This window comes from Oryctolagus cuniculus, chromosome X (assembly GCF_964237555.1).
Source record: "Oryctolagus cuniculus chromosome X, mOryCun1.1, whole genome shotgun sequence".
Taxonomy (NCBI): domain Eukaryota; kingdom Metazoa; phylum Chordata; class Mammalia; order Lagomorpha; family Leporidae; genus Oryctolagus; species Oryctolagus cuniculus.
This window is the reverse complement of record NC_091453.1, coordinates 85,636,966-85,650,744: the sequence shown is the minus strand read 5'-3', so window position 1 is coordinate 85,650,744 and position 13,779 is coordinate 85,636,966.

Here is a 13,779-nt window from a genome sequence, read left to right as displayed (position 1 = left end):
GAATGAGGTACAGCGCAATTCTTTCTGTACACTATGCATGAATTACAGGGAGGAGAGTTGTTTCTGTGATTTATTCATTTTGAACCAGTTTTGCCACATGATAGTTTCCCTCCATTCATCAGTTGTTGACGTAGGTTTGGCATTTAATTTCAGCTCTTCCAAATCAAAACGATTTTGAGAAGGTAAGCATGCAACACTTAAGAATGAATTATAATGCATTCCAGAACTTGAAGTGTTTCCTTGCACAGCATCCAACAAGGGTATTCTGTTCCTTTGGGAAGCTCTGTGCTTCTGGAGGTTAATGAAGAGTGTGCCTTGATTTTTGAAGCCTGAGCCTGCTTTTGTTTAGTTTGTTTTTGCTTTTGTTGGGAAATGGGATATCTACAATAAGCCTTTTGGCAAAAGTGATTAAGAGGGACTGAGGTAACTCAGGAAAGGAGTGCCTCTTGCCTTCTTTCATCTCACATCTTTGCTCTGGGTGAAGTACCAATGCCTTCACCTGCTGATTGCAATAGTTCCCCCTTTATCCACTGAGAATATGTTCCAGGACCCACAGTGGTTGCCTAAAATTGCAAATAATACCAAGCCCCATATATACTATCCTTTTCTCTTATCCACACATACCTATGATAAAGCTGAACTTAAAATGAAGCACAGAAGATTCATAAAACAGAATGATTATAATATTTTACAGTAAAATTCCCAGCCTCACTACTCCTGTGTCTTGGGACTGTTAGGCAAAGTAAGGGTTACTGCAACACTGGAAGAATGGATCTGGTAATTGCTGGGCAGGTAGCATACACTGGATTTGCTGGACAAAGGGATGGGTCCCGTCCTGGGCAGGGCACAGTACAATGGTGTGAGCATTCATTATGCTACTCAGAATAGCACACAATTTAAAACATGGATTATTTCCAGAAGTTTCCATTTACTTTCAGGCTGCAACTGAATAACAGACCATGTAAAATGAAACTGCAAATAAGGGAGGACTGTTATTTTTTAGATTTATTTATTTGAAAGGCAGAGTTGAGGGAGAGACAGATTCTCCACCTGCTGGCTCACTCCTCAAATAGCTGCAACAGTCAGAGCTAGGTCAGGCCAAAGCCAGCTATAGCTCCATCTGGGTCTCCCATGTGGGTGGCAGGAGCCCAAGCATTTAGACCATCTCCTGCTGCTTTCCCAGTGCATTAGCAGGGAGCTGGACTGGAAGTAGAGCAGCTGGGACTCAAATCAGTGCTCATGGGATCCTGGCATTGCAGGTGGCAGCTTAACCCACTGTGCCTCAATGCTGCCCCCAGGATACTCTCTTTGGCATAAGATCTCTACTGTGGGCCACTTGAGTAGCCCATTTTCTAGAATGGCCTTTTGAGGTCATTCAAGAAGCCCTCAGTCCCCATCTTTGGTCCCTGTGACAGCAGTGTCAGGAACACCGCTAGAGCCTTTTTTTTTTTTTTTTTACTCTATTGGGAGAGAGCCAGGTGTCAGGTGGCAAGCGGTTCCTGACTGGAACAATAGCAGGAGCACTCATGGTATTGCAGGAGGAGGAGGCAGCACCAAAGCTGCATGGAATTGCAGTGAGAGCACGGAACTGCCTGGAACAGGTGTGTGACTGCCTCTGAGCAAAAGGCGCCAGAACTGACCAGGTTCCGTTTCCCTGCCTCTTGCGTCCTTCCACGCTCAGAACCAGAGGAAAGGGGACAACCTGGGTGGAGCCAAAACTAATGCCTGTGTCAAAGATTTGTGTTGTCTCAAGTTGGGGCTGCTAGTCCCAGTCTGCTTCCTGGATCTAGACACAAGCAAGGGCATTCTGCTGAAAATGTTAGCTTGTACATTAATAGCATGTGACTCTTGACCATAGGCTTACCTGAATCATCAAAACGTGAAATTCCAAAGACAAACCATCTCTGCTGCCACCCACATGAGAGATCTAAATGGAGTTCTTGGCTCCCAAATTTGGCTTGGCCTGGCCCAGCCCATGCCATTCTAGTCATTTTTAGGGTGAATCAGTGGATGGAAGATCCTCTCTCCCCTGATAACTTTCAAATAATATAAATTTTAAAAACAAAAAAAGGGGGGCCAGTGTTGTGGCACGGCAGGTATAGCTGCTGCCTGCAGTGCCTGCATCCCAGGTGGGTGGCCAGTTCAAGTCCCGGCTGCTCCACTTCCGATCCAGTCTCTGTTATGGCCTGGGAAAGCAGTAGAAGATGGCCCAAGTCCTTGGGTCCCTGCACCCATGTGGGAGACCTGGAGGAGGTTCCTGGCTCCTGGCTTTGGATCGGCACCACTCTGGCCATTGTGGCCAACTGGCAGTGAACTAGTGGATAGAAGACCTCTCTGATTCTCTTTCTCTCTGTGTGTAACTCTGACTTTCAAACAAATAAATCTTAAAAACAAACAAACAAAAAACTACCAAATTTGTTCCAGAGTGACTGCCATTATACATTCCCAGCAATGTATGGGTATAAATGACCCAGTTTCTCCACATCTTCACCAGCATTTGATGCTGTCAGTATTTTATTTAGTCTAGCACATTCTGATAAGCGTGTGGTGATGTCTCATTGCGGTTTTATTTGCATTTCCCTAATGGGTAATGATGTTCAACATCCTTGCATATGCTTTTGTGGACATCCTTGGGTTCTCTTTGCTGCAGTGTCCAGTCCAGATTTGTATGGAATTTACTTAAGCCTTCTGTTCTAGCTGGCTTCCTCTGACAATGGTTCAACAAAGGAAGTGGGAGAAGGGACACCAACCCATTACTGCTTTTTGGGGTAGAAGTACAAGATCCCCAGAATCCTCCAATGACAACCAAATAGGGAGCCTCCTCGTTGCTGCTAGGTGGGAATGGGAGTTCTGGTCTCAACCAGGTCTCCACTGGTACCTCCTTGCTGGGAGGGGTAGGAGTCCCCCCCTGGCCTCCACTGACACCTTGGGGTGGAGAAGGGGGGCCTTGTTACTGCAGGGAGACAGTAAAGGTCAACTCCCCAGGCGATCTTCCGACAGCACCCCCAAGGTAGGGAAGGGTCCCCTTATTTCCCACCTGGTCTCCATTGACACTGCTGGAAAGGGGGCCTGGCTACCACCCAGTGAGACTCAAAGCCTCAGCTCCCTTCTAGGGCCTGTTCAACATTCACCTTGGCAGTGGCTGTGGGTGAGGTTTGTGGGTGCCCCCTTGCAGCCTGGCTGAGTTGAAGTTCATGCTCCTCACTCAGCCCTTGCTAGCGGGGTGGGGCACAGTTTCCCCTTTGATGTTCGGCCACAGTGGAGTGGGAAGCATCTAAAATCTTCCCTCTTCCTAGCTGCCACTTTCCTAGGCCTTTGCCTAAAGAGCAAGTTCTTTTGCAGGGATGTTTTATCTGCACCTGCCAGTATTTCTGTGTTCTTGGCTTCTTCAGCTCCAAATCTGGGAGCCCAAAGAGAACTCAGTGCCACGTCGTTGCTGGAGTCCTGAAACCTGTCCTTTCTACCCTGGAGTCTTCTCGGGGTTGTTTGTAATATGATGTCTCCAGTTTCGTTGTATTCAGCAGAAGGAATGGGCAAAAGTACTTCTACTCCCTCTTTCCGGAACTCTGCATGCCTTAAACACAGTCAAAAGTACACGATTCATAAGTTTATAGCTCAGTGAACTTTCACACACTGAACATACTAAGTACCCAGATCAAAGTCTGGAATATTTCCTGCCTCCTGAAAGTCCCTTCCTGCTCCCTTTCAGCCACCACTTTTACCAAAAAAAAAAAAAAGTTTATTTATTGAAAGAGTTACAGAGAGAGAGAAAGGTCTTCCATCCACGGTTCACTCCTTAGTTGGCTGCAACAGCCGAGGCTGCGCCAATCGGGTGCCAGGAGCCAAGAGATTCTTCCGGGTCTCCCACGTGGGTGCAGGGGCCTAAGCACTTGGGCCATCTAACTGTGCCTTCCCATGTGCAGGAGCTGGATGGAAAGTGGAGCAGCTGGGACTCAAACCGGTACTCATATGTGATGCTGGCGTTTCAGGCAGTGGGTTAATCTGCTGCACCACATCGCCAGCCCCAGCCATCACTCATTACCCAAAAATAACCATTGCCTTTGTGGTTTTGCCTAGCTGGCTTAGCACAAGGGCACCAACAGCTTGAGACCCGCTGAGTGGCTCAAAGCTTTTGCCAGACTGTGCGTGCATACACAGGCACACATGTGTAGGCAGGTGGAACCTTGCACATATCCATCCATCTGACCTCTTCACCTAGGCCCCTGGGCTTCGAAAGTTCTTCACAGACCTGGGTTCACGTTTGAGTTGCACTATTCCCCCAAAGTGCAGTTCAGTAGGTAAGAGGGCAGGATCTGGAGTCAAACCTGAGTTCAAATCCTAGCTGTACACCTCTTGGCTGTGTGATCTATAAAAGTGTAGAAACTGTGCACTCCAATGGTGAGAGGGGGAAAGGAAGCAACTCATGGGAAGTGCTTGGTGTGAGAGCCAGCCCTCCGTAAGTGGTAAGTCGTACCATTTTGATTACTGTTGGGACTGTTGTGGCTACTAAATGATACACATTGTGGAAAGTACCTGATAAGGTTCCTGACACTCAGTGAGTGTAAGCTTGTCTCCTTTCTTCCCTGCTGGGGGAGAGTAAGGAGTCAGGACCAATTCTCACTTGGCTGTCATGGGCTGCCAGGAGAAGGGGGTGGGGGAGCTTCCGTGGGGAGAGCAGCTGGACTGTGGCATCCTGCTGAGTACCTCCTGGGAGTTGCAGCAGCACCCACTCCCACCGCCTCCTTCGTGTCCCTACTCAGGACCTTCTCAGTGAAGGCCGCGTGAGCAGAAAGCAATGTTCAGGGGCCAGTGCTGTGGTACAGTGGGTTAGGCCTCTGCCTGCAGTGCCAGCATCCCATATGGGTGCCGGTTCGAGTCCCAGCTGCTCGTCTTCCAATCCAGCTCCCTGCTAATGCGTCTGAAAAAGCAGCGGAAGATGGCCCAATTCCTTGGGCCCCTGCATCTGCGTGGGAGACCTGAAAGAAGCTCCTGGCTCCTGGCTTCAGATCGGTGCAACTCCGACCGTTGTGGCCATCTGGACAGTGAACCAGCGGATGGAAGACCTTTCTCTCTCTTTGCCTCTACCTCTCTGTAACTCTGCCTTTCAAATAAATAATTTAAAAAGAGAAAGCAATGGTCATAGGAAAACCATGCTCCTTCCCATAAATTGCAGCCTTCTTGGATACTACTTTCTATACAATTTTCTATCAGAACAACAGAATAAATGCCCTGGAAGTTTCCAGGCTAGCACAGCCCCCATGTCGTACCCAGGCCCTTGTGAGTCCTTCCCTCTCTTGGGTAGATGATACTGGCTGCCATGCCCAAGGCTGCCTCGGTGAGTCCCACGGTGACTGCCAGTTTGGGAATCAAGAGCAGAAGCTTGTCAGTATATATCCAAAATGCAGTTTGAGAAAACATTTTTTATTTCCACATCGAGTCGCTGCACATTTCCATAAGAAGGAAAGGGTGTCTTGAAATTAAACAGTTCGAGGGCTTTACAGCTCCACAGGGGTTGGGGATCAGGGACTCTGATAATTGGATGTAATTTACGAACTCCTGATCCGCCTGGTTCCACTGCCTCTAGATTTATGGAGTTGCCCTTCTCTCTGCAGACAGCAGAGGGCCTCATTAGCTCAAACTCAATGTCACTGGCAAATATATGGGAAGAGAAGTTCGCCAAGGTTCTAGAAGCCCAGGAAAGTGTTGATTAACAGAAAGAGGCAAGAAAATTGGCTGGTCAGCTTAATTAAATCAAAAGCAGGTTTTCTAAGTTAATAGGAGTTGAGCAGACCTTTATTGTTCTATTCTTTGTGGTTGGAAATTCATCCAACATTTCCAAGTCCTTTTGGCTGCTTCAGCTGTTAATGGGGATCCTGGGCAGGGTTGCTGGACTTAGAAAATAAGCCTGAAGGCAGGCAGATAATAGCCCTGAACATTATATATTTAGAAAAATTAGACTCTGAAAGCTGGAAAGAGGATAACAGATCATCTGGGGACCTCGGCCTGAGGGACAACATGGCAGTGCCTTCCTTGTTTTTTCTTTTGGTTTCATCTGTCTCAGGCTGGGTGCTGGAGGGGCTGGTAACCCGGAAGCAACAGTAGACACAGAACAAAAAAGAAACCCTAACACAATCTGGCTGTCTTTAGGCAAAGGCCCAGGAAGGAGGCAGCCTTGCAAGGCATGCCTTTTTAGACAATAATGTTCTACTCCAGCAGAAAACATCCAGAGAAAACTGCTCCCAACTCACCCACGCCAGCAAGGACCGAGTGGGCAGCCTGGCCAGGCTATAAGGAGGTATCCCCCACACAACGCCCCCCCCCCCAAACACACACACCATCAGCTCTTAGAAAAGCCCATGGGGCCAGTGTTAAGCCACAACCTGCAGTGCCAACATCCCATATGGGCACCGGTTCAAGTTTAGTGTGGAGAGACACCTCCCACTGGGGAGACAGAGAGCAAACTGAACCCTAGTGCCAGGCCCACTGTGAAAAATTCAGGCTGGGTACTGTTCCCCACCCCCACCCCCTACTCTGGCCCATACCTGTGGACTGAGTATTAGCAGCCTCCACAGCTAGGCAGCTTCTGCCAACTGTCCCCTAACCGCCTGCAGAAAACAAAACTCGAGCCCCATAAATAGGAGCTGGCATTGTGGCACAGCGGGTAAAGCCGCCACTTATATCAGCATCCCCTATGGGTGCTGGTTCAAGTCCCAGCTGTTCCAATTCCAATCCAGCTCCCTGCTAATGTGCCTTGGAAAGCAGCAGAAGGTGGCTCAAATCCCTGGGCCCCTGCACTCACGTGGGAAACACAGAAGAAGCTCCTGGCTCTTGGCTTCAGCATGGCCCAGCCCTGGCCATTGTGGCCTTTTGGGGAGTAAACCAGCAGATGGAAGATCTCTCAACTCTGTGTCTCCCTCACTCTCTGTAACTCTGTCTTTCAAATAAATAAACCTTAGAAAAAGCCATGCAGTGAGCCAGCCACGGATTTTCATTGCCACCAGGAGGTCATGATGCCATGCAGTATTTGGGGCATGCTCATACGAAATAGTTGTTGTCTTTGCAAGATTCAAATTTAGCTAGTTCATCAGTAGATGAAAAACATCTTGTTATCAGGAAGCTTTGGTTCCAGCATCTTTTTCCATTTTTGTGTGATAATTTTCAATTGAGGTATTTGACCCTTAAACTCTGTTTTATATGTTTAAGTGAACTCTATTAAAATGTTTCAGAGTTACTCAGTAAAAAAAAAAAAATAGCTGGATAGTTTTTATCTGGGCACTTTAATGCTGGATATATTTTGGTTTTCTTTTTGAAAATATATTTATTTTATTTTAGGGACAGAGGCAGGGAGATGGAGAGAAAGAGAGAGTTCCCATCCCCCAAACACCTGCAACAGCAGAGCATAGGCCAGGCTGAAGCCAGGAACTGGGAACTCCATCCATGTCTCCCACATGAGTGGCGGCGACTCAAGTGTTTGAGCTACTGCCTGCTGCTTTCCAAGGCGCACCTGGCGGCGACTCAAGTGTTTGAGCTACTGCCTGCTGCTTTCCAAGGCGCACCTTAGCGGGAAACTGGGAATTGGTAGCTGCAGCAGAGACTTGAACCCAGGCATCTAGTATGGAAAGTGGGCATCCCACATGGCATCTTAACCACTGTGCCAAATGCCCACCCCTTGCATCTTGGTTTTCTGATTGAGGTCTGGCCAGCTGTCAGGATCGTGAGTCTGAACACCAATGGCCAACACTCCAAGCCCAGGAAAGGAGGTGGGGGAGGGGAGAGGATTTGAGGAAGCCAAGAGCTCTGCCCTCCTTGGACAACTGCTTGTGTCCCTCCCAGTTGCTCAGGCCCCCTCCAGATCCACTGAAGGAAGAAACCTCAGCAGTTTCAATCATGCGGCTTCTCCAAGGAAACGGATTTGCTTGTCCCTGGGGTAGATTTTGCAGGCAGGATTCTTGTGTGGATTAAATGAGATGATGTCAACGAAAGCTCTGTAGCATCCAGGAGTTGCTCAATAAATGTTTCTTTCTTTCCTTAAGCATCCAGGATAACTTTCAGACCTCCTCAGCCTGTGGCTCAAAGAAAAATCCCATTTTATCCTCTGAACCCTGAATTCCATTATTATGAGTGGTTTTCAAAAAGTTCAAGGAAAATGCATACTATGGAAAACTGGGTGTGAATTTCACCTATTTTTTGTTATCAAAGTGAACTTTTTCATAGATGTATTTATTCTATTTATTTGGAAGACAGAAATGAGAGAGAGACACAGACACAGACACACACCTGCAGTGACTGGCACTGGGCGAGGCCAAAGCCAGGAGCCAGGAACTCAATCCGGGTCTCCCCTGTGGGTGGCAGGGACCCAAGCACCTGAGCCATGCCTTGCTGCCTGCCAGAGTGTACACTAGCAGGAAGAAGCTGGAATCAGAAGCAGAGCAGGGGGGCCGGCGCTGTGGCACAGTGGCTAAAGCCACCCCCTGCAGTGCCAGCATCCCATATGGGCGCTGGTTCGAGTCCCAGCTGCTCCACTTCTGATCCAGCTCTCTGCTACGGCCTGGGAAAGCAGTAGAAGATGGCCAAGACCTTGGGCCCCTGCATCCGCATGGGAGACTTATAAGAGGCTCCTGGCTTCAGATTGGCACAGCTCCAGCTGTTGTGGCCATCTGGGGGAATGAACCAGCAGATGGAAGACCTCTCTCTCTCTCTCTCTCTCTCTGCCTCTCCTTCTCTCTCTGAGTAACTCTGACTTTCAAATAAATAAATAAATATTAAAAAAAAAAAAAAGAAGCAGAGCAGGGACTTGAACCTAGGCACTCTGCTATGGGATGTGGACACCCCAATCGGTGTCTTCACGCCTAACACCACATACCTGCCCTCAAAGTGAACTTTTGAGTCCCTTTTCCGTGAATGTTTCGGAAGCACTCTCAACGGGTTTGAAGTAGCTGATGCTGTTCTTGACAACAGAAGCGGTGGTGAACACAAACCCAGGCTGTATAAAATGGTATACCATGAAGAGGAAGTCACCCATCACAGGTCCTCGTCCTCTACTTCCTGTCTCCCCAGAGGCAAACCCCGGGAAGCAATGTTTTCTTCCAGAAGAGTCCCATGCATGCACATGCCTATATATAACCCTCTTTTTTCCCACCAATGGGAACTTAGCAGACACCCTGGCCTGTACCTTCACACGCTATTTTTAGCTTCTAATTGCCTGGCTGCAGTGGGATCCAGGCCGCGGGTCCTGAGGGTCTTAGGAAAAGCAGCCCTTTGAAACTTGTTGCTACCGCTGTTGTAAGGACGTCGTCAAGGATGTTGTTCATTGTATCGCGCGGCATCCTCTCCGAGGACCCTTGGGAGGAATTCCTGTCTGATCTGAGTGCTCAGAACCGTTGCCCTGCTGAGCAATGAGTTTGTTTTTTATCTCCTGGACATTGTGAATTGTCTAACAGCAAGGTTTCCCCTTTCCTGTTGGCTGCTAGAAAGCTGAGGCCCGAGCTTCGTGGGAGCAGAGGTTGTTACAGTATGCATCTGGAGACGCATGCTTGGCTGCACTCCGTGGCCACCTTCCTTGTTTTTCTCCCGTTAATGGATGCTTTTTGACATATTTTGTGCACCCTTTTAAGCTACCTGAAAGCATTTCTGAGAGAGGCTGGAGTTGGAATAATTCAGTAACTGCTTGGCTCTACTCACTACCTCCAGTATCTACCTACCCCTCCTTTAACCCCCATCACAGCCTTCCAGCACCTTCCTACTGCTCACCTCTAGCCTGCTTGGCAATTATTCTCCCCTGCAGCCTTTTATCTCAGCCGGCCCTCGTTCCTCTTGGGTCTTGGGGGGGGGGTGGTCTCTCCTGCTTGTCACTGCTCCCCATCCCTTTCCTCACCTCCATATGCATTGTGGGCAGCCTTTAGATACCTGCTCTGATCCTTCTAGGATTGAAAAACTCAGGCGCTTGACTACATGTTACCACTGGTCTCCATTCACCTGAGTTGCCAGCTTGTGGCCAGGCCTGCACTGAATACTGTGAATAGTGTGTGCTGCCTGCAGGGGGCTCTCTGGCTGCTGACCCTGTTTCCCACGTGTAGGGTTTAGACCCGGAGGGACCACAAGAGCCAAGAGACCTGTGGAAAAGATCACACAGGTACTTCAGAAAAAAAAAAAAAAAAACGGGTAATTTCAGGCACGCCATCTCTGCTCCTTGTGCCTTGGGTCATTTGGGTCTCTCACATGAGTAACGGGATCCAAACTACTTGGGCCATCATCTGCTGCCTTCCCAGGTGCATTAGCCGGGAGGTGGATCACAGGTGGAAGAGCCGGGACTTGAATCAGGAACTACAACAAACGGATGTGGATGTCTTAACCTGCTGTGCCACAACACCTGCCCCAAGGACCTGGTTTTCTAAACCATGAAGATAGAAAGTTAGGTTAGATGATCTCTTGGGAGAGCAAGATTTCATGGTTTTTGGTTCTACAAGAGTACTTCAAATAGTTCATGGAAAATTCATGGGATCAAAAAGTTCGTGGAATTAAAAGATAAAGTCAGAGGTGGGCATTTGGACAGTTAGCGCAGTGGCTAAGATGCTGTTTGAGACATCTGCATCCCACATGAGAATGCCTGGTTTTGAGTCCCAGCTCTGCCCCTGATTCAACTTTTCACTGCTGCACGCCCTGGGAGGCAGCAGATGATGGCTAAGGTATCTGGGTTCCTCCAGTGCAGGTGGGAGACACAGGTTGAGTTCCTGAACTAGGCCCAGCCATTGCAGGTATTAAGGGAGTAAACCAGTGGATGGAAGCTTGCACTCTGTCTCTTTCTGTTTGCCATATAAAAATAAATTAATAAAAAGGACAAGTTAATTTTGGTGCCAAAGAATGTTTGAAATGCATGCATAGTTGTTTTTTTCATATGTTGCATTTTCCATGAATCCTCATATGCTTGTCACTACTTCTTTAACGGCCTCTATCCATTTCCACCTGTGTATCCCCAGAGTTCCCAGCCTCTGTTAGGCGGGTTGCAGATCCAAGCAGTAGAGTTGGCAGTGCTCCTGCTGCAGGATGTGCTTATCTGCCCTTGGCTGCTGCAAGGTCTGCCTATACCAGGCTTGCTAAGAAATCACTTGTGCTACTTGAACACAGAAGTCAGGTTCCTGCAGTTGCTGATCTTCCAAACTGGCAAAGATGCATTATATATATATATATATATATATATATATATATATATAACTACAGTAATCCAAATTCAAGTTTAACATGGTGAGAAGTTCAAGGGAAACCCAGCTGAAAGGGCTGATAGAGCCAAAGCTTAGCTAGCTGCATTTTCCTTTGGATGTGCTGGTGGCCCCATTCATAGCAGAAAGTGCTCTGAGAGATGACTAGTGGCCTTTTTCCATGGAGTGGCTCATTTTGTTTTTGGATATTTCTTTTTCAAGAAATCTGAAGCCCTTCAAATGCGGCAACATTTCTGGAAGCACTCATAGCTTGATTTGAACAGTTCTTAGTGCATGGGTGCAGTAATGTACCAGTCCTGTTCAAACCCTTTAGATAGTAACCTCATTCTTCACAACAACCCAGTGAGCTTGGCACCATTACAACAAACACCTGGGTAGCCACCACCTGGATTTGTCTCATCCTTCTGCTCTCTAAACATTGGAGTGCCCCAGGGTTCAGTCCTCGGATCCCTTCCCTTGTCTACCTGCACTGAGTCCTTAGCTGATAACATTTGGTCTCATTGGTGAAGAGTCCCCACTCTAGCATCACTCCACATCTCCTCTTGAACTCCAGACTCAGATAACCAACCCTTTGCCAGGAATTTCCACTTGGATGTCTCACTGATATCCCAAACTGGTGTGGCCAAAACTGAACTCAGGTTTTTGCCCCCAATCAGATGTCTCTGCCTCAGGAAATAACACTCAACAAATGTCCTAAGCAGAAGCCTAAAAATCATCCTTGGTATATTTTCCCCCACCTCTCTCTCTATCCATGGCCAATTCTCGCCAGCTCTAATACCGAAACATAGCCTCATTGCTACCACTTCTACCACCTACTATAGCTTTCTCCCCAATCTAAACCACCATATGCTCTTTTTTTTTTTTGACAGGCAGAGTGGATAGTGAGAGAGAGAGACAGAGAGAAAGGTCTTCCTTTTGCCATTGGTTCACCCTCCAATGGCCACCACGGCTGGCGCACTGCGGCCGGCGCACCGCGCTGATCCAAAGCCAGGAGCCAGGTGCTTCTCCTGGTCTCCGATGGGGTACAGGGCCCAAGCACTTGGGCCATCCTCCACTGCCTTCCCAGGCCACAGCAGAGAGCTGGCCTGGAAGAGGGGCAACTGGGAAAGAATCCAGCGCCCCGACCGGGACTAGAACCCAGTGTGCCGGCGTCGCTAGGTGGAGGATTAGCCTATTGAGCCACGGCGCCGGCCCCCACCAAATGCTCTTTAACATTTTTCTTATTTATTTGAAAGGCAGAGCTATACTCCCCTACACACACACACACACACACTCACACAGAATGAGAGTGAGACAGAAAGATCTTCCACCTGCTGGTTCACTTCCCAAATATCTGCAATAGCCAAGTCTGTGCCAGGCCAAAGCCAGGAATCCAGAACTCAACTGGAGTCTTGCATGTGGGTGGTAGGGACACAACCACGTGAGCCATCACCTGCTGTCTCCCAGGTGCATTAACAGGAAGCTGGAATTGGCAGCAGAGCCAGGACTCAGACACGGGCACTCAAATATGGGATGCTGGCATCCCAAGGGAGCATCTTAACCACTGCACCAACTGTCCACCCCAAACATTTTTAAAAAGCCCTTCCCCATGCTCTGGGTGCTGCCTTTCTTGCCATCTCAACTCTAGCCACCCCATGCCTCTCTCCTGATGCTCCACCTCCAGCCAACCACCAGCACCTCCCTCAGGGCTCCCAGCCCTTTGAGCTCCCAGGGCACAAGCCTCCTGTTGTCTGGGGGCAATGCCCTGTCTTCCCTGCCCGTGGTTCTACAAACCGCTCTTTCTAGAAGCAACACGGAGTCAGCACGGCCTCTGGGAAGTCTCCCTGGATTGTTCTGCAAAGATTTGGGGGAGGGACCTTTTTTTTTTCCTTCAGATTCTCCCAGAGCACTCAGAGCATGGCATTACTGCACAGCCTGGGCACCTGGAGAGCCTCGACTGTCATCGGCTTATCTCTTTCTGCCACAGTGCCTGTTTGTACCAGGTGCCTATTAAACATTGCCACGATGGCCCCGCAGACTGAAGTGATGGTCCTGTTAATAGACTCCATTAATACAGTGCTTTAGCTAACAGGACAAACTAAATACAGCTATCTTCATTGATAAGCAGGAAATACACACTGAGCCTTCTTTCTTCTCTCTCAGCTTTTTTTTTAAAGATTTATTTATTTATTTGAAAGTCAGAGGTCAGAGTTACACAGAGAGAAGGAGAGGCAGAGAGAGAGAGGTCTTCCATCTGATGGTTCACTCCCCAATTGGCTGTAATGGCCGGAGCTGCACCAATCCAGAGCCAGGAGCTTCCTCCAGGGTCTTCCACTTGGGTGCAGGGGCCCAAGGGCTTGGGCCATCTTCTACTGCTTCCCCAGGCCATAGCAGAGAGCTGGATGGGAAGTGGAGCAGCCAGGACTAGAATCAGTGCCCATATGGGATGCCAGCACTTCAGGCCAGGGCGTTAACCCATTGCATCACAGTGCTGGCCCCTCTCAGCTTTAAGACGTAAACAATGCATTCCGTCTACAGCGGGTTCCTGGTAGAAGCTTCTCAAAGCCACCTGGGGTGGGCAGCT